We start from the raw sequence: 20431 nt of genomic DNA on the forward strand, positions 1-20431 counted from the left end.
ATAACTTTTCAATTGGCGAATAATTTAGCTCATTTGGCGTCATCGTTCTACTTAAGTAATAAAGAGCATTTTCTTTGCCTTCACTATTCTCTTGAGCTAACAGGGCTCCTACAGACCTTTCTTGTGCTGCAAAGTAGAGTATCAATGGTTTTCCAGGTATAGGGGCTGCCAAAACCGGAGGTTTTGCTAGATATGATTTGATACTTTTAAAGGCTTCGCTACATGTTTGGTCCCAATTAAAAGGAGCACCTTTATTCATGAGATGACTGAATGGTTGACATCTCCCTGCTAGATTTGAGATGAACCTTCTCAAGTAGGCTAACTTTCCTTGGAGACTTTTTAACTCATGAATATCTCGAGGTTCAGGCATCTTTGATATTGCATCGACTTTGGCTTGATCAATTTCAATTCCTCGATGTCTCACAATAAAGCCAAGGGACTTGCCGGAAGTAACTCCGAAGGCACATTTCAACGGATTCATCCTTAGTTGATATCTTCGGAGTAACTCAAACACCATCCTTAATTCTTTCAAATGATCACCCCTCTTCCTCGACTTTACTACCAAATCATCAACATAACATTCAACATTTTTTATGGAGCAAGTCGTCAAAGATATTTTGCATAGCCCTTTGATATGTGGCGCCAGCATTCTTTAAACCAAATGGCATCACTTTGTAGCAATAAATACCTTTTGGCGTGCGAAATGCAGTGAGTTCTTCATCTTTTGGTGACATGCGGATTTGATTATATCCAGAAGAACCATCCATGAACGACATTGCCTCATAACCAGTGGTGGCATCAATCATCAACTCTGGAATGGGAAGAGGAAACTCATCTTTAGGGCATGCATTATTGAGATCTCTAAAGTCAACGCAAACTCGAATTTGACCATTCTTCTTCCTCACAGGAACAATACTTCAAATCCATGTAGGATATTTGACCTCACAAATAAAGCCTGCCTCAATGAGTTTGTTAACTTCATTTTCTATCAACGGAATCAAGTCTGGTCTAAAACGTCTTTGAGCTTATTCAAAACGTCTTTAAATTTCCATGCCTTAAGGTGGACAATATTTGTCCCTTTGCACCTTAAACTGGTCTTTTCACGGATTTATCATGTCTCAAGTTGGTCAAGCACTTGGGACCTTGTAACACCTTGAGTTTATCTTCAAGGCGGGAGCGTTACACGGTATCCTATTAAAGCTTCAAGTTGGTTAAGCATTCGGGACCTTGTAACACCTTGCATTTATTTTCAAGGCGGGAGCGTTACACGGGATTTTAGTAAAGCTTCATGGTAAAACATTCAGGACCTTTTAACACCTTGAGGTTATCTTCAAGGCGGGAGCGTTACACGGGATTTTAGTAAAGCTTCATGGTAAAACATTCAGGACCTTTTAACACCTTGAGGTTATCTTCAAGGCGGGAGCGTTACACGGGATTTTAGTAAAGCTTCATGGTAAAACATTCAGGACCTTTTAACACCTTGAGGTTATCTTCAAGGCGGGAGCGTTACACGGGATTTTAGTAAAGCTTCATGGTAAAACATTCAGGACCTTTTAACACCTTGAGGTTATCTTCAAGGCGGGAGCGTTACACGGGATTTTAGTAAAGCTTCATGGTAAAACATTCAGGACCTTTTAACACCTTGAGGTTATCTTCAAGGCGGGAGCGTTACACGGGATTTTAGTAAAGCTTCATGGTAAAACATTCAGGACCTTTTAACACCTTGAGGTTATCTTCAAGGCGGGAGCGTTACACGGGATTTTAGTAAAGCTTCATGGTAAAACATTCAGGACCTTTTAACACCTTGAGGTTATCTTCAAGGCGGGAGCGTTACACGGGATTTTAGTAAAGCTTCATGGTAAAACATTCAGGACCTTTTAACACCTTGAGGTTATCTTCAAGGCGGGAGCGTTACACGGGATTTTAGTAAAGCTTCATGGTAAAACATTCAGGACCTTTTAACACCTTGAGGTTATCTTCAAGGCGGGAGCGTTACACGGGATTTTAGTAAAGCTTCATGGTAAAACATTCAGGACCTTTTAACACCTTGAGGTTATCTTCAAGGCGGGAGCGTTACACGGGATTTTAGTAAAGCTTCATGGTAAAACATTCAGGACCTTTTAACACCTTGAGGTTATCTTCAAGGCGGGAGCGTTACACGGGATTTTAGTAAAGCTTCATGGTAAAACATTCAGGACCTTTTAACACCTTGAGGTTATCTTCAAGGCGGGAGCGTTACACGGGATTTTAGTAAAGCTTCATGGTAAAACATTCAGGACCTTTTAACACCTTGAGGTTATCTTCAAGGCGGGAGCGTTACACGGGATTTTAGTAAAGCTTCATGGTAAAACATTCAGGACCTTTTAACACCTTGAGGTTATCTTCAAGGCGGGAGCGTTACACGGGATTTTAGTAAAGCTTCATGGTAAAACATTCAGGACCTTTTAACACCTTGAGGTTATCTTCAAGGCGGGAGCGTTACACGGGATTTTAGTAAAGCTTCATGGTAAAACATTCAGGACCTTTTAACACCTTGAGGTTATCTTCAAGGCGGGAGCGTTACACGGGATTTTAGTAAAGCTTCATGGTAAAACATTCAGGACCTTTTAACACCTTGAGGTTATCTTCAAGGCGGGAGCGTTACACGGGATTTTAGTAAAGCTTCATGGTAAAACATTCAGGACCTTTTAACACCTTGAGGTTATCTTCAAGGCGGGAGCGTTACACGGGATTTTAGTAAAGCTTCATGGTAAAACATTCAGGACCTTTTAACACCTTGAGGTTATCTTCAAGGCGGGAGCGTTACACGGGATTTTAGTAAAGCTTCATGGTAAAACATTCAGGACCTTTTAACACCTTGAGGTTATCTTCAAGGCGGGAGCGTTACACGGGATTTTAGTAAAGCTTCATGGTAAAACATTCAGGACCTTTTAACACCTTGAGGTTATCTTCAAGGCGGGAGCGTTACACGGGATTTTAGTAAAGCTTCATGGTAAAACATTCAGGACCTTTTAACACCTTGAGGTTATCTTCAAGGCGGGAGCGTTACACGGGATTTTAGTAAAGCTTCATGGTAAAACATTCAGGACCTTTTAACACCTTGAGGTTATCTTCAAGGCGGGAGCGTTACACGGGATTTTAGTAAAGCTTCATGGTAAAACATTCAGGACCTTTTAACACCTTGAGGTTATCTTCAAGGCGGGAGCGTTACACGGTATCCTATTAAAGCTTCAAGTTGGGTAAGCATTCGGGACCTTGTAACACCTTGAGTTTATTTTCAAGGCGGGAGTGTTACACGGTATTCTAGTAAAGCTTCATGGTAAAACATTCAGGACCTTTTAACACCTTGAGGTTATCTTCAAGGCGGGAGCGTTACATGGTATCCTATTAAAGCTTCAAGTTGGTCAAGCATTCGGGACCTTGTAACACCTTGAGGTTATCTTCAAGGCGGGAGCGTTACACAGTATTCTAGTAAAGCTTCAAGTTGGTTAAGCATTCGGGACCTTGTAAAACCTTGAGGTTATTTTCAATGCGGGATCATTACATGGTATTCTAGTAAAGCATCAAGTTGGTTAAGCATTCGGGGCCATGGAACACCTTGAGAGTATTATTTATTTATTTTGTTAAGGCATGGACGTTAAACACATTTTTATGTGATAAATCCTTCCATTATTAGCCTCCATAAAATATAAAATTCCTTTTGCTGATCTACACAAAAAAAAAAAAAGGAAATACAAGTGAAGGAGAGATTGTTACCCGTCAAGATGTTTGAGACTCGAAAGGTATTAAATCTTGAATTTTGGATGTGTTGTAGACCTTTATGTCTAAATTAGGAATCACCAAGTGGATTGTGATTTTACTGTTCCTACGTCAAGACACGAGAATTTTAGTAAGTCACACAAATCTGAAAATTTTTAGCATGGCAGAATCTACAGCTAACTTCAAAAAAACATCTAGAAAGATTCTGAAGGTGTTAAATTTTGAATTTTGGATATGTTAGAGATCGAAAAGTCTAGTTTCTAAAAAATCAAACGGTTCATGATTTGATTTTTGTACAATGAGATCTGAATTTTCTACGACGAACATGTCAGGCTGTAAAAAAGTGACGAATTTTTAGCATGACAGAATCTAGAGCTAACTAAATCATCTAGAAAGATTCTGAAGGTGTTAAATTTTGAATTTTGGATATGTTAGAGATCGAAAAGTCTAGTTTTTGAAGAATCAAACGGTTCATGATTTTGATTTTTCTACAATGAGATATAAATTTTCTACGACGAACATGTCAGGCTGTAAAAAAGTGACGAATTTTTAGCATGACAGAATCTAGAGCTAACTTCAAAAAATCATCTAGAAAGATTCTGAAGGTATTAAATTTTGAATTTCGGGTATGTTAGAGATCGAAAAATCTAGTTTCTGAAAAATCAAACGGTTCATGATTTTGATTTTTCTACAATGAGATATGAATTTTCTACGACAGACATGTCAAGCTGTAAAAAAGTGACGAAAATAAATAAAAAAGAAGGAAAATTACCTTGAGTGTGCCCTTTTCGTCGTAGGCTCACAATCCGTAATTGAAGATAAAATTATGGAGACAATGTATCTATTTATAGATGTCATGTGGTGGGATAGAATCCTTCTCCCAGTTCAATTACAATTTCTTTTTGGCTTGGACAATAAAACATATATATGAATATGAAATTGAGTAGGATTACAATTCCTAGTTCAATTACAATTTCTTTTTGTCTTGGGCAGTAAAACATATATATGAATATGAAATTGAGTAGGATTACAATTCCTAATTGAATTATGATTTCTTTTTGGTTTGGGCAATAAACCATATATAGGAATATGAAATTGAGTAGGATTACAATTGTTAATTCAATTATAATTCATATTTAACTAAGGTGAATTTAGTAACCGGTTAATGCTTCAAGCCTAGTCTGAAAGATAAAATATCTCGACAAGACTTTAAGCAGGGGGCATTTGTAATCATTTAAAATTTATTAAATATAAATTTATAAAATGATTCGGATTGTATTGAATTCATAAATATATTAATCCAAATAAATATTGTGGATTGATATAATTGACTTAAATATTTAAGTCCAATAAATACGGATTTAACTGAAGTCTAAATTAATTGATTTGGGCTACATTGGATGAACCCAATTTGTTAAACCCAATCCCATCTCATTCTAGAGCCCATCTTGGCGCCACGTGTGCAGATGATGTGGCATGCCAAGTCAAATAAGAAAACCAATAGAATCATGACATGTGTCAAAGATGACAAGCCCGCTCCATAAAGCCCATATGCCATGTCACTTAAATCTGATTGGCTAAACGGAATCCTATTCCAATCGCAACTCCTCTATTATAAAACTATAAATAGGGGTCCTCATAATTCAGAAAAGAGAAAAAAAAATTCAAAACAAGAAGCTAGAGAAACTCTGTGGTACAAACGCCATTTAATTCTCTACAAAGCTACAAGTTTAAGAATTCAAGCATTCAAGTTCAAGAACGATCAAGATCAAGACCACCGAATTCAAAAACAAGCTCGAAGCCCTTGAGTTCAAATAAAAGTCAAGATCAAGATAAAGTTCAAGTTCAAGTTAATCATAGATTCAAGAACAAGCTTTAAAGCCCTTGAATTTATATTTGAAAAGGCGAATTCAGAGGAATTATAGAGATTGTAACACTCGCATTTGAAATAATAAAATCGATTGTTGCTATAATTTTCCGTTCTTGATTATTGTTTTCTCAACGCGAATTTTATTGTCTACACACTTATTTTTTTCCCTGTTAAAATTCCCAAAATATGCTTGTCACGTGTACAAGCCACTAAGCATAAAAGTGCGGAATTGAAATAATTATAAGTCTCAGTCTTTGTTTCTCAAATAGAACAAAACATAAACGGAAAAGGAAAAAGAGGATCCACCGAGATGACAAGTAAGTACCTCTTCTCAGAATCTGAGAATAAAAGAAATCATGGTAAACCAGGCTCGAAATCTACACAAGTGTAGAAGCAGGAGTGAGTACAAACAAAATGGTACCCAACAAACGACCTGACTAATCAAGAAAATAGCTAGAAATTGAATATCCCTTTCATTCCAACCGAACCTCCTCAAACTACAATCAACACATAAATCAGTCCAGGCTAATACTTCTACAGTACACAACTCACAAGGCTCAATAATCACATTTCAATAGTCACAAGTCAACAAATCAAATGGATCAAGTAAGTTAATCTCAATTTCAAGTAGATCAATCACATATAACAAGTACATTAATCCCAATTAACAAGTAAATCATACACAAGCATCAAAATGCAACAAATCATAAGAATCAATCTCTTGTTGAAACCATTTCTCATCAGCATAGTATCACTAGCTAGAATCATTTCTCATTGACTTTATATGAATCACTAGCCGGAGCTATTTTCCATCCATTTTATATTAATAACTAGCCGAAATAATTTTCCATCAATTTTATATAAAATCACTAGCCAAAAATGACGTCGGCATTATAACCCTCACATGTCTCATCATGGAGTTTCACAATCAATACAAACAAATAATATCGCACCACATGAAAGAAACACCAATTCATGCAATTAAAGTCCACTTTCATGCATTCAAGCAATTCATCATCAATTAAATAGAGGTTGATCACATTGCAATTGACAAACATTATGATCAACACATAATCTTTCCTTTACGCATTTTTATTCATTAAACTTAATAAAGTGGAACAATGAATCCCTCCCCTCATTTCCATTACTCCCAACAGACAAACAATGCATGAAATTCATTAATCCTACTAGATTACAAGGTTTAGGAGACCATTTGCCTTAAACCAAACAATTAAACACTTCAAAAGTTGAGTCTTTCACTTTCGACTAATGTCAAAAGCCATAGAATCTATAACAATCAAATATTCACAGTTAATTTTTAAAATAATAATATCCACATCAATTTTCTTTAAAAATGGTCAATCAACACAGAAGCCGAATTCTAAAATAAGGTTTGAGTTCAAAATTCAACACTTGAAAACAGTACTCAAGGTTTTAGTAACTCATTGGTGAAAATCATTTCGAAAAAAAGACTTAAAATCAATTCACAATCTCCATTTTAATTAAGAACTTGAGTTCTTGAAAAGTTTTGCTCTTTACCAATCAAAATCTCAAATTTGATGTTAGAATTCACAAATAATCAAACGGAAAAGAACTTTAAGGTTCATGGAAGCTTACACAAATGATTTAACACAAGAAATCCTTTCAAAAATCGCCACAAAAAATTTCCTAGCTCAATTTTTTTAAAAAAATAATGGGGTATAAACCCAAAAATTTAAGACTCAAACCACATTTGATGTCGCAAAAACGACCTAGGATTTGCAAAAGCAAACCCCAGAAAAAAGGTGCATCTCGAAAAAGTGAAGCCTTCTTCGCTTTTGCGAGGGTTGCTAAGGCGAAGAGGCTCTCGCTTCTGCGAAAGTCACTATTAAGCGACTAGCCTTTGCAAAAGTGAGGCCTGCATACACCTAGCAAACACAACCAAATCTTAATCTATCGAAAGGACCCTCGGAAGTTGTTCAGAATTCTGTACACACAAATCAATTACACTCGACGTTTCAAACTCAACAGAACCTTTGAAACATGAATTCGAAATCTCCTTGACCCAAAACTAACTCAACGCCTAAAAAGTCTAAAACAAGTTCGAGACCTGTCAAAAATCAATCAAAACCTATCCTAGGCCTAAAAACATCCCTGAATTCAATAAAGCTCTCGAAATTCTGATCTGGACACCCAAATCTGAAACCGAAAATTCCCACATACCAAATTCCACATGTTGAGACTAATGGAATCGGCGAAATTTCATTTCGACACTCGAGACTCCAAAAGACCATGAAAACCATTTTCTTAACTTAGCCTTTCAAACTCAAAACTTACAACATTCACAACTTTAAACCTAAACTTCAAAACCAATTTCAAAATACAATCATAAAAAACTCGGGGTCGATATCAAAAGGGACAAAATGGTAAATTTATGAAATTTTCCAAAAATAACCGACTGAATCATTACAATTTTAAAAAATTACATTGAACTATAATATGCTCTCCACCGAACAAAAGAAAGAAAGAATAATCATGTTCTGTTACTAATATTTGGGGTTAATTTCTTTTCCACATTCTATCGTACACTATTTACGAAAATGATAGTACGCACATTGATTTGTTTATATATATGTGCCATTATGAGCTTTCCTCTTTAAGGCACTTAAGGGAAAAAGCAAAGCAATTGAGTGTTTTCCAAAAGAGAGAATGACCTTCCAAATATATGCGTTATGAATACCCGACATCCTTCATTTTAAAATACTTAATTACACATATTGGAGCCTTTTTGAGTAAATGAGAGTACATATATTATTGTTAGAATAAGTCTTAACTTTAATTACGACATGTCCAATGCAATGAACTTGAGTGCTATATTAGACTGTTAATTTTGTCCTCTTGCACTTTGTTTTTCAATTCAACTACAATTTTTCTCTTCTCTTTTCTTCTTGTTTCTATGGTGAATATTTAAGGGTGGAGCTAAAAATCAAATGTATAGATTCGATTCAATGTAATAATTTTGGTTCAAATTTTATATTGATTTTAATTAAGAATTTATTTTAAAAATGTCAAGAACTTTTACGATAAGGAGATAAACGTTTCAAAAATGAGGATTTTGAGATAGATGTGCGGACTTATTAGGAGAGATCGAATTTAGAAATAAGGATATGTGGGACAAGGTGGGAGCTAGGGACTTAGGTGAGGACAAGATGTGTAAAAAAAAACTGAGATTGGTTCGAACATTTGAAGAGGATATGCACGAATGTCCTAGTGTTGAGGTGTGAGAGTCTCAGAGATTGACCATGAATTGTTTTAGGAGAGGTAGAGGTAAGTCGTAGGTCAAAGAAGTATTGAGGCTAGTTAATTAGACAGGATGTGACGATTTCAGTTTATCGAGGATATGACTTTAGATAGAAGACAATGGAGAACACAAATTAGGATAAAAGGTCAATAGACAGCTAATTGTTAGTCTCATTATCCATATATACTAGTACTTGTAGTACTATAATTGTTGTTTCTTATTCTTCAATTTGTGGTACATTTGCCGCTTCTTATACTTCAATTATAATATTATATTATTTTTCTGAACTGTTGTTATATTCAAGAGTTTCTCGAATACAACTTCACTACCTCCTAATGTATTAGGGGTAAAGTCTCTGAACACTACCTTCTCCACACGTCATATTACACCGGTATATGTTGTTGTTGTAACTATAAATCATACCTTTAGAATCCAATAACATAAAAGGGTCTTGAATTATGTATTCATAAACTTTAAATCTTATATGATGATATTGTTTTTCAGGTTTTCACAATTTACATTTCCTCTAAACCTAATTAGAACCAGTTTTCGGGTTGATTAAAAAAAACTGATAATCAAAATTTACCAAATTTGGTTAATACGACAAAATTAGATTTTTTTTTCAATGTAGGCTAAAGTCTCCCACCAATATCAAAATAACTAGGAAAATGGCAAGTTGATGCTGTTGTCCTATCCAAAGAAGAAAAGAATAATGATATCTTTCTGTTCTCTCTTTCTTTTTAATTTATTGTTGATCATGTTCTAATAGAATTTACTCTATATCATGAACAACAAAAGTTACTAATCTCCATCATTTATAATTTTAAAGGTGTACTAAACCCTTGTTTATTTATGGTGCTTTGTAGCCAAAAGTTGAGTTTTAATGACGTGTTGAGAGAAGCGACATATCCTTAATTTTTTACAAAATAAAAGGTTGATGGTACTAAATTTTTCATGTTTCAAATAAGGTTGTGTGCACAGAAGGTGTTTGAGGAAGACTATAGGTTGATTTGACATACTTTTATTGAGTGGTACGCGTTTGTCATAATATATTACTTCTCAATAGTGAAATCAATGTATAAATAGGTATATATCATTTTATATTTATGTTTTTTTAATTTTGAGTTGCACATCTACACAATTAAACTTAGGTAAAAATAATAAATATGCCCCTTCGTAAATGGTATGCAAATACAATTCATCATACTTTTGGCACACAGGTGCCTCTGCCGTCCAAACACTAGAGCATATATACCCTTTATACTAAATGACGTACATGTGTCATAATCTTATCCACCAACCCGACATCGGATCGATGGATAAGATTGCGCCACATGTCTCTAATTAATCTTTCGTTAAAGTGTACGGCATATACGATCTAGTTTTTGGACGGCAGGGGCACATGTGTGCCAAAAGTATGACGAATTGTATTTGCATACCATTTACGATAGTTCAGGAGCATATTTATCATTTCCTGCTTAAACTTATATAAAATTGAACAAGTAAACACATGAATTTTACGTGAGACAAATTGTCATATAGGATGCCAAATAGAATGTATATATCTATTTGTTCAAATTTATGCAAAATTAAGTGTCTACTTGTATACTCAAAAAGTTAGAAGGCATTACTAGGAATTGAGGCCAAATTAAAGGACATATTTACCTATAAAATCATTTTCCTTGATGCTTTTACAAAAATTCTTATTTGTTTATTAGTTTATTATTACACTAAATGACATTTTTAAAATATAAAATTAATTATTTGTTGTACGGTTTGCTAATAATCCTTCAAGATTTTTTTAAAAATTGTTTCAACATTGTATATGTGTTTTTCCTATTACAAAAGTGGATTTATTCTTATTTTCTTATGTGAAGTTATGAACAAAGAAATTAATTTCGAGAATGTTTACTCATTAAAATATTTTTAAAATGTTACGTTGTTAACTGAAATATAAGTAAAATTGAAGGAGTATTTCATACATATAAATACTTTGAATTTAATATCATTTTAATGCTCAAACAATAACATTACAATAATTCAAAGTTCTTTATTAAAGTAACTATAAATATTTTACAAACCTTGTCAAGTTTTTAAAATTTATATCATGGCAATGTAACAAACATTTCACTTGATCAAGATTGTGACTAACATTAAATATTGTCTTTGAATATACTAAACGTAACATTTCTGCTAACAAGTCCTTTTCAGTTTATGATAGCCATTATGTACAATTTTGGAAAGAAGAGCCCTTTATCCTTTATAAATTCCCTTAATTGGTACTAGCAGTATTTTAAAAAAGAAAGCTACTAGCCAATTGTCTTTTAACCAAAAGCTATAGGGGACCAAAAGGCATTTACATGAAAGGTAAACCTCAAGTATTAGAGTTAACCTTTCATATTTCTATTCCAATTTCAATTCCCAATTGATTAGAATAAGAAATGTAGTATGCTAGAATAAAGTAGTCAATAGTCTTGATCATGGATGACCAAACACTATGATATTGTCATTTGGTTCATTCATCAATTAAAGGATAAAGTTTTAAGCGGCTCCTTAAATTTCTTTTATCCTTTTTTTAACTATGACACTAAAAAAATAGATAAATTTCGGTATAATACATAAATATATCATTTAACTTGGTTTCGAATCATATTTATATCTTTCAATTTTGGGTGTGCACAAATAGACACTTAGACTTGTATAAAGTTGAACAAATAGAAACACATGTCCTGCATGTCATCCTACGTGTCATTTTTTGTCCAACGTATATTGTGCCATGTATGACTCACACTACAACAGAAACAACTTTTAGTGGCATTAAATATTGACACTAATAAAGAGTGCTAACGTCTTTAACGACATTAGTTAAGTACCATTAGAATCAATATCGCTAAAAGCATTAGGGACATATACAAAGAGTGACAACTGCCGCTAAAAATTCATGTTTAGCGGCAATTAAGAATTAAATGTAATGGTCATTTTTGTTGTAGTGTCATGTGTTTATTTATTTAAAAGTTAAATAACTAAAGTGTATGTTTGTGCATTATAAAAATTGGAGGTCAAAGTTTAAATTTGAAGCCAAGTTTAGAGTGCAATATATGTATTATGCCTATATAAAATAGGAAACAGAAAGTATTACATTTTGTGTTTTTTTTCATTATTTTAAAAAAAATATAAAAAAAATATCGATTAAGTAGGAGTTTGAAGACACTGTATATTTTACTTTTATGTTATATGTTAATGTATAAAATGTACAATGATGCATTATATAGTAGGAGATGTGAATCGAAAAGTAATTTTCATGATTTTTCATAATAATATTGGGTGTTTTTAATATTAATATTGTAAGTAATTTATTTTTAGAAAATTAGGTTACAATCGAAAATTTATTATCATATTTTTTGTTGAAAAAATAGGTTTTACTATTAGTTGTCACTAAAAGTCACTCATAATCTTTAGTGGCAATATTTTAAAATTTTGTGGCAACTTTGTCGCCACTAAAGATCAAGTTCTACTTAGGTGGAGGGATTAGTCTCATGTGACATGCCATGTCATTAAAAAATTTGAGTGTTAACTCTTGAGGGTATTTGTGGTCTCTTAAGATAACAGCGGAGATATGTTTTATCCCAAAATGTAATGGAGGGTATAAATAATCTATTTTGCATAGTTTAGGAACAATTTTGACCATTTTCCAAAAAAATAATAATAAGGACAAGTGAAATTTTAGCCCGTTTTCATCTAAAGGATAACTTTCATATTTTAATTTATATTTGTATTTGGTATTTAACTTTTTTTTTTAAACCTCATCCTATTTGCTCCCTTGTTGACTCAAACTCACAACTTTCGAATTAAAAGTGAGGGGGGGGAATGCTTACCATTCTAGCAACTCTTTCAGTCATATTTGGTACTTAACAAAATCCATATTCCCTTTGTTTTTTAAATCTTATCTTTTATTAATAAGTTAAAAGTGATAAATAAAAATAAATAAATAAAATAAATAACAGAAATTATATAATTTTGATTTGATATTAAGTCAAATACATTTACCAAAAATGGAAATGAGAGGGTACCAAACGTTGGTTATTAAGCCAACTTCAACACAAAATGTAATACTTTCTGTTTCCTATTTTATATAGGCATAATACATATATTAGATTTTAAATTTTGTTTCAAATTTTAACTTTGACCTCCAATTTTCATAATGCACAAACAGACACTTTAACTATTCAACTTTTAAATAAATAAACACATGAGTCCTACATGGCAAAATACGCGTAGAATACCACGTAAGACAAAAAATGACATGTAGGACATGTGTGTCTATTTGTTCAACTTTATACAAGTTTAAGTGTCTACTTGTGCACACCCAAAGTTGAAGGGCATAAATGTGATTCGAAACCAAGTTAAAGGTCATATTTATGTATTATGCCTTTTATATACTGTAGTTTAACTCAACATAAAATTTAGGGAAAATGCACAAGTACCCCTTCAGACTATGATCGAAATTCCAGAGACACACCTTAACTAAACTAAGGTCCTATTATCCCTCTGAATTTTTTATTTTTTTTTGTAATTTTGTGCACCTTTTGTCTCACGTGGCACACTCCGTTATTCCACGCGATTGAGGTGCGTGAGAGATATTTGGATGCCACGTAAGTAAAAAAGGTGCATAAAATTACAAAAAAATAAGTTCAGGGAAATAATAGGACCTTAGTTTAATTAAGGTGTGTCTCTGGAATTTCGATCATAGTGTAGAGAAGTACTTATACATTTTCCCTAAAATTTTAAAAAAAAACACTTTCAAATAGATAACAATGAACATTTGTTACTGAATATAAAAACACACTATATATTTTTTTTTGCATTGACTAAAAAGAGGAGTGGATTATATAAATGGAAACAATAGAGTAAGATAATCTATCATTTTCATCATTCATTAATACGTATATGTCAAAAAACGAGTAGGATAGGATTGGGCATTCTGACACATACAACATAATATTGATACACAATAGTCAAACCTTCAGCAAAAGCTCCCTTGACTCCATATAATTAAATCTCTGGGCTGGAACTTAGAAGACAACATTATTATTCTAATTAGCTATCATTCCCTTATTTTCACAAGAAACAAACTTCTCACCGACAAATATTTGGCTGTATGTATATCTTACTGAAAACATGAAAACAATTTTTTTACTTCTTTTAGAAAGTCAAATTCATTATATTGTTTTCAATAGAAGTGAAGTAACTTGTTGCTTCTTCTTGTTTGTTGAAATCCAATGGCATGAAACTACTATTTGTTTTACCGAAACAAACAGCATAACAAACAAAAACATAATGCAAACTTATAAATAGTGGTTGTGTTATTTTAGTTTGTGGACTGTACATATTTTACTCATGGATAACCCCAGAGACTCTCCGCGTCAGAGTTTTCAGGTGATTCGTCGTATTGATGCATCCTTGGCGGGCTAACAAGCATTGCCTCTGCCATATCATCAAGCAATTTCGGCATTCCAAATATTTCCTCTTCGTCCACAAACTCTTGCCCTTGTCCTGCTGCTGCTGCTATAGTAGTTGTATTGATTTCTGACAAAGGAGGTGCTGTAGCAGCAGCAGCATTAGCAGCCGCAGTACGAATATGTGCGGCTGACAGAGAAGCAGGGACAGGGTAGCAGTATGCACGACCAGGAAAGTTTAATTGAGCCTCAGGACCTTTTAATGCCAAAGCTGCAACATCGTAAGCGACAGCTGCCATTTCAGGATTGGGAAAAGTACCTAACCATATACGTGTAGTCTTTCGAGGCTCGCGAATTTCGGAGACCCATTTCCCATTCCTCTGAAATTGGGATGCCTAGTGGGTGAAAGATTTTCTAATGAAGCAGAATTGTCATTAAAATGATAAGCAGCCATACAAATGAGACTGAGACTGACTTAGGTAGCTTTTATTTTTCGATAGATATTGAAGATTGTGAAAGAGAAATTGGGCCTATTTTAAGGATGAATTGTAAGCGTGGGAAAGTCGTGGGTTGGTTATTTTTGTTAGTATAAATAAACCCCCCAAAGAAGGGAATTGTTTTTTGACATGTGGAGCGCACACGTAATTGGGGCAAGCTCATAAATTGGCTGTTAAATGCTCACATTAGTCCATTTATAATACAGTAACTTTTTTATATATATATCAGCCAATGTTGCTTATGTCGCTGGTATTTAATCATGTTTTATTATAAAAATATTATTTCAAAAAAGAATCTTATTTTTAAAATTAAGAAAATGATATTTTTAAAATTGACTAATTGTGTTTGAAAGCGTGTATAAAATATCATGGTTAAATGACACTTTAGCCTAATTCAACTTTAAAAGTTATATCATAAGAAAAGATTTTGTTCAAGTTCATAACAGAGATCAATTTTTCATCTCTCTACCGATGTGGACTTCTTAACAATGCCCCTATTATATTTCATTTCTTAAAACAAATAAAGTTGAAGATATAGTTGCTTTTAGTGTATTTTTTGCAAAAGAGAGAAACTAACATTTTATTTGGAAAACTGATTATTAGCTATTTTTCAAATACGGAACCCTAACTTTAAATAGAATTTAAAGTTTTCATAATTAAGAAGTGATTTTTGAATGAACTAAAATTTTTATGTATGTAGGAAAACAAAGTGGATGAGTCCTTTACTCTTAAACTAGTCATCAGAATTTTTTTAGCCAATGATAGTAAAGAGTGAGCAAGTAGACACGTTATAGACACTTTATGAGTAGATACGTTTATTAATGTTGTCTCAAAATATTATCTAGGTCTTTCTTTGCTTGACTATTTTCAGTGCAGGGTCTTAATTTTAAAAAAGATTTAAATTAAAAGGTATAGTCGAGGGGCCCTGCATAATATTCCCTCGTCTTGTCCATATATTATATATTTTATATATATAAATGTACTAGTGATTTTAACTTTTATATTTAGTTTTTGTAAGTTAAAAATTTATTTTATATAATTAACAGGTGATTAATCTTTTTATAGAAAATTCATTCCTTGTTTAGATGAGTAAATTTTCATATAATAAAAGAATATATTTGTCTATGGATTACTTAGTAAAAACACCTCTAACTTGTGAACAAATTTCTTAAAGGATTTGCTTAAACTAAAAACTTCATATGATATAAATCATAAGGAGTTACAACAATAATAATAACACAAAAAGACATAACTTTTTTTTGAATTTATTTTGAAAAAATCAGTTACACGCTTAAACTATCATGACGATCTATTACAAACTCAATCTTATTTAAAGTGAAATTAATACCTCCTCCGAAGGGTAATACCAATTTTTATGTGAAATATGTGTTATACAGGCGTTTTGATACATAAATAAGATTATTTTGATATTTTTTCAAACCATTTTTGCTTTATATTTTTTTAGACTTTCGCAGGGCTTTCTTCCTCCTTCAACCATACATTTCTTTCTCTCAAAGTCCATTTTTTTCTTCTTCATTATTCATAAATTGAAGGGGAAAAAAAATGAAGAGAGAACATGAGTTAATATGACAATTATAAAGTTTAGTGATGTTGGCAGCGGTAATGGGCGGTGGACAACACCATTGTCGTCGACGAAACAAATAAAACTTTCAGATATGTAAATGTTCTTTTAAAATCTTGATGATTATGGATGAAAATCAAACATTTTATTAGTATTTTTTTTTTGTGAGTGCAAAATCAAATATTGATGGCTTGAGACCAAAAATTACATTGTGATGATTGTGGTTGGTGCTCCGGCGAGAATAAACAAAAACAAAGATAGAAAATTATTTTCTTCCATGAATTTTTGAAAAATGTAGGCAATGAAACATGACATAAATATCATAGGAATTTCAATAGAAGCCATTATTTTTCTCATATTTATTTCGGTGTTCTTCTCCGGTGAATCCTCCAGCGAGTTCGAATAACAACTATGAACCTTAAGTTAAAATTATTAACTTTTCGGTGGAAATCAACACTCCCACAGTTTTTTACTTCTATCTAGAGTTCCTTTTTAAGATAGAGTAATGGATATATACTTGAAGAAACCATCAGTTTTAAAGAAGAAATTTGTTTTTTAAAAAAAATAAATAAAAGTTTTAAAGAAATTGGATCACCGATAAAAAGAAAAAAAGAATAAAATGACATGATTAATACTCCTATATGAGAAAATATAATACTCAATTATATAATGACGAATAAAATAGTGCCACATATTTAAACTTTTCATTTTAACATTCTTTTCACGCACCTTAAGAAAGGTGAAGACACTTTCTGTGTTATGTCACCTTCTAAGGGGTATTAATATGACATTGAATAAGATTAGATGTATACTAGATCATCACAATAGTTTAAATGTGTAACTGATTTTTTTAGAAAAAATTGAGTGGAAAATTTATGACTTTTTTCTAATAACAACAACAACAGTTTAGAGTGCTTATTATTATTATTTTGTTGGATGATTTAGAGTACTCCTGAGAGTCGTTGAAATTTTGGATACAGTAGGGATATTACACTACAAGAAAAAGGCTTAGTAAAGACCAACATTCAGAGATGAGTCAAAAATCTTGTCCCTAAAAGGATGTTTATAGGGACGAGTTTTGCTTCCCGTCTCTAAGTCCTTGACGGGTTTTTTCTTTTGTTATTTACTTGATACTTTAATTTCATGAATTGTTACTTCTTCTATCTGAGTATCCTTCACTTGATATACTCATTACCAATATTTATACTCATGTATATGTTTAATAATACATCAGTGGTTGTGGAAATATTTTTTTCTCTAAATGTAGTTGTCTATTCATTTTCCGGTTTCAGACAATAAGTTTTGTGAACAGGCCAATTGTAGTTCTAGTCCTAGGCAAGAAAAGATGTCTTCAAATCACTTGATATTATGATTAACTACTAGTGCAAACCTTTTTGTACTTCATTAAGTATGGCAGCCCTTTGTGAAAAACAGAGGGAAAGGTTCAACAATTTTTTAATATTATGGACCTTTGAACTCTATTTTTCAACTTGCTTGGTATGTTGAGATGTTAACAGTTCATGCATTGTAGCATGAACATACTTCTTTTGCTTAGAATTAATAGATAACTTTTGAAAAGAAATAATCAGCAAACACTGAGACTTCTTGCTTAAATGGCTTGCAGTTCATGGTTGGTGGATATCTCTGCAGACTAATGTGCATATAGTTACTGCTCCATCTCTAAAGTTGTTCATTATGAGTTAAACAACCAAGAAAGAAAAACTGTTGTGTCACGATATACAGAGAAGACAAAAACAAGGAGGTAATTGAAGGTGTAGAATTTTCACTTATTATGTTATACTTTTCTTACACATGATATGTGTTTATTGCTGATTAACTGTTAGAATTCTGTGCAATAAGTTGGCAAAACTCTTATATCTTGCCTAGAAATATAGTTTCTTTCACTTGTTCATTTGCCTGGGACAACCACTCGAACCAGTCGAGGTGTAAAATACATGAAAAGCTTATAGTTCATATGTATAAAAGAAGCTCTTTGTGGAAAAAGTCTTGCACGTCTTTGTACTAAGAGTAGAATGCATCAGTTGTGCTTCTAACGGCTGCAAATTCTTCTCATTATTTAACGTAAATTGAATATGCAACTCTAAGACGAGGGAAGCGCTTAAAAGCCCCTTTATTCATACATTGAATTTCTAGATAGCAATACCTTTAACTATAGGTTTGTGCCATTTCATTCACAAGACATATAACTGAATTCTAATATCTCTGGAATAGCCATGTGCGGTATTAAGGTCACCTAGTGAATCCATCACCTGACACATTGTGTAAATGATTCAACTAAAGATGATCCAATTCACATAGCACAGTTGATTCTCATACTATGCCTTCTTCATAACAACCTTAGAGCACATCCAATCATGCTTCTTCCTTTATGAAAATATAAAACTCGATTTCACGTCCAAAGAATATATAATTTACCAACAATCCTGTTCCGCAAAAAATCAAATTTTGCTTGGTATTATAACTTCATTGGTATTGTACTTTTTATACTATTGTGTTTCTTTACTAAGATGATTTCATCATATATGAGAAGCATATGTGGTACGAATCAAGGAAGCCTCGGCCAGAAACTAGGACTCAAAATCAAGGGGTATATTTGCCAAGATGGATTAAAGGGATTCATCCATGCATCATTAGTGTCAAAGGTTATCTTTTATGGATAATGTTGCAGAAGAAAACAATCCAAGAATTTTTTATGGAAGATTATTGGTATACTATAATGAAAGTTTTGTTAATTTTGTCATGTGGACTGCAAATCTTTCGCTGGCTCGGTCTCAGGTTCAGTAGAGACAATTAAGGAGTCGCTTTTCAACATATATCTATAGTAAATTGTAAAGCTAAAAGTCGATAAAAACATGTACCATAGGAAAGGGGAAAAGAGAGATTTAGTATAGATGTTTAGTCTAGTTTGTTGTATATGTAGCCTCTTGGAGTTCAACTTATGTTTACCTCATCTTTCATCGTATGTTGGCTTCTGCAGTTCAACTTATATATACTTCTTTGAAATGTCAATAAAATAGTCTACTTTCACATTCTATGTTATTATCTAGTTCGTATATTTGTTAAGCTTCATTTCCCTTCCTCTTTGTAGTGATTTGATCGTGCTAAGCAGTTGAAGAGAGATTATAGTAGTTTCTAAATGAACCCTTACAATATTTAATTCCATCGAACCTGCTCAAGTGTGATTGCAAAACTAATTTCCTTTTGTATTGATGTTTGACCACATGATGGCAGTTCAACATCAAGGGTAGATGGAAAGGACGTGACCGTACTTTAGCTTAAGAAATCGTGAACTTTTTTAGATCATTATTTCTTGACAAGTATTTTTAATATTTTGAGGTGAGGATGCTTTACTTGTTTATAGCTTATTATAACATAGAGCATGCTATTGCATTTTCCATTTTCTTATAACCAGCATATTTTTTCATCCTATAAATTTGTTACAGAAGTCTACAAGGGTTATCTGGAGAAACTTTACTGTAAAGGGAGGAACTTGAGATGCAGATGGGGAAAGGTATGACTTGTTGATCTTAGGGACTTAAATCCTTTTAGGTATGTTTTTGTATCGGATTGTGAAGCTGCAAAAGTCATCTATACTCTAATCTTATTATTGATGTCTTAACCGTTAATCTGAAACTACATATACATGTATAAATGGCACACCATATATTTCATACAACTTTGCTTTAGAATCGAGTCTAAACCATGTTATTTTTTAATCTACAGATAGAACTTTTCCGTAGTTTTTAATAATATTTATTGTATGTCTTTTGTAGGATTCGAAGATTTGATGAGCTTACATGTCCCAAAACAAAAGATATGATGAGGTTATAATTTTGCAAAGATTGATGTGCAAATTTTCAAGTTGTGTATAATGAATGTAATAACTTATATTGGATGGACCATGCTATTTTGCTGCTGATGGAATCTTGATATATATATATATATATATATATATATATATATATA

The 20431-nt window shown here is 32.7% G+C and overlaps 1 long non-coding RNA gene and 1 pseudogene across 1 annotated transcript; one reads left to right on the plus strand and one right to left on the minus strand.

Annotated features, from left to right (window-relative positions):
- Nucleotides 1–13799: 13799 nt before the first annotated feature.
- LOC107022861 lies at nt 13800–14854 on the minus strand (annotated as a pseudogene).
- Nucleotides 14855–18877: 4023 nt separating this feature from the next.
- On the plus strand, nt 18878–20381 carry LOC114077500. Its single transcript, XR_003578738.1, has 3 exons — nt 18878–19801; nt 19909–19976; nt 20239–20381. It is a non-coding gene; the product is annotated as an uncharacterized LOC114077500 (long non-coding RNA).
- Nucleotides 20382–20431: the final 50 nt, after the last annotated feature.

The sequence above is a fragment of the Solanum pennellii genome, chromosome 6 (assembly GCF_001406875.1).
Source record: "Solanum pennellii chromosome 6, SPENNV200".
NCBI classification, from domain to species: Eukaryota; Viridiplantae; Streptophyta; class Magnoliopsida; order Solanales; family Solanaceae; genus Solanum; species Solanum pennellii.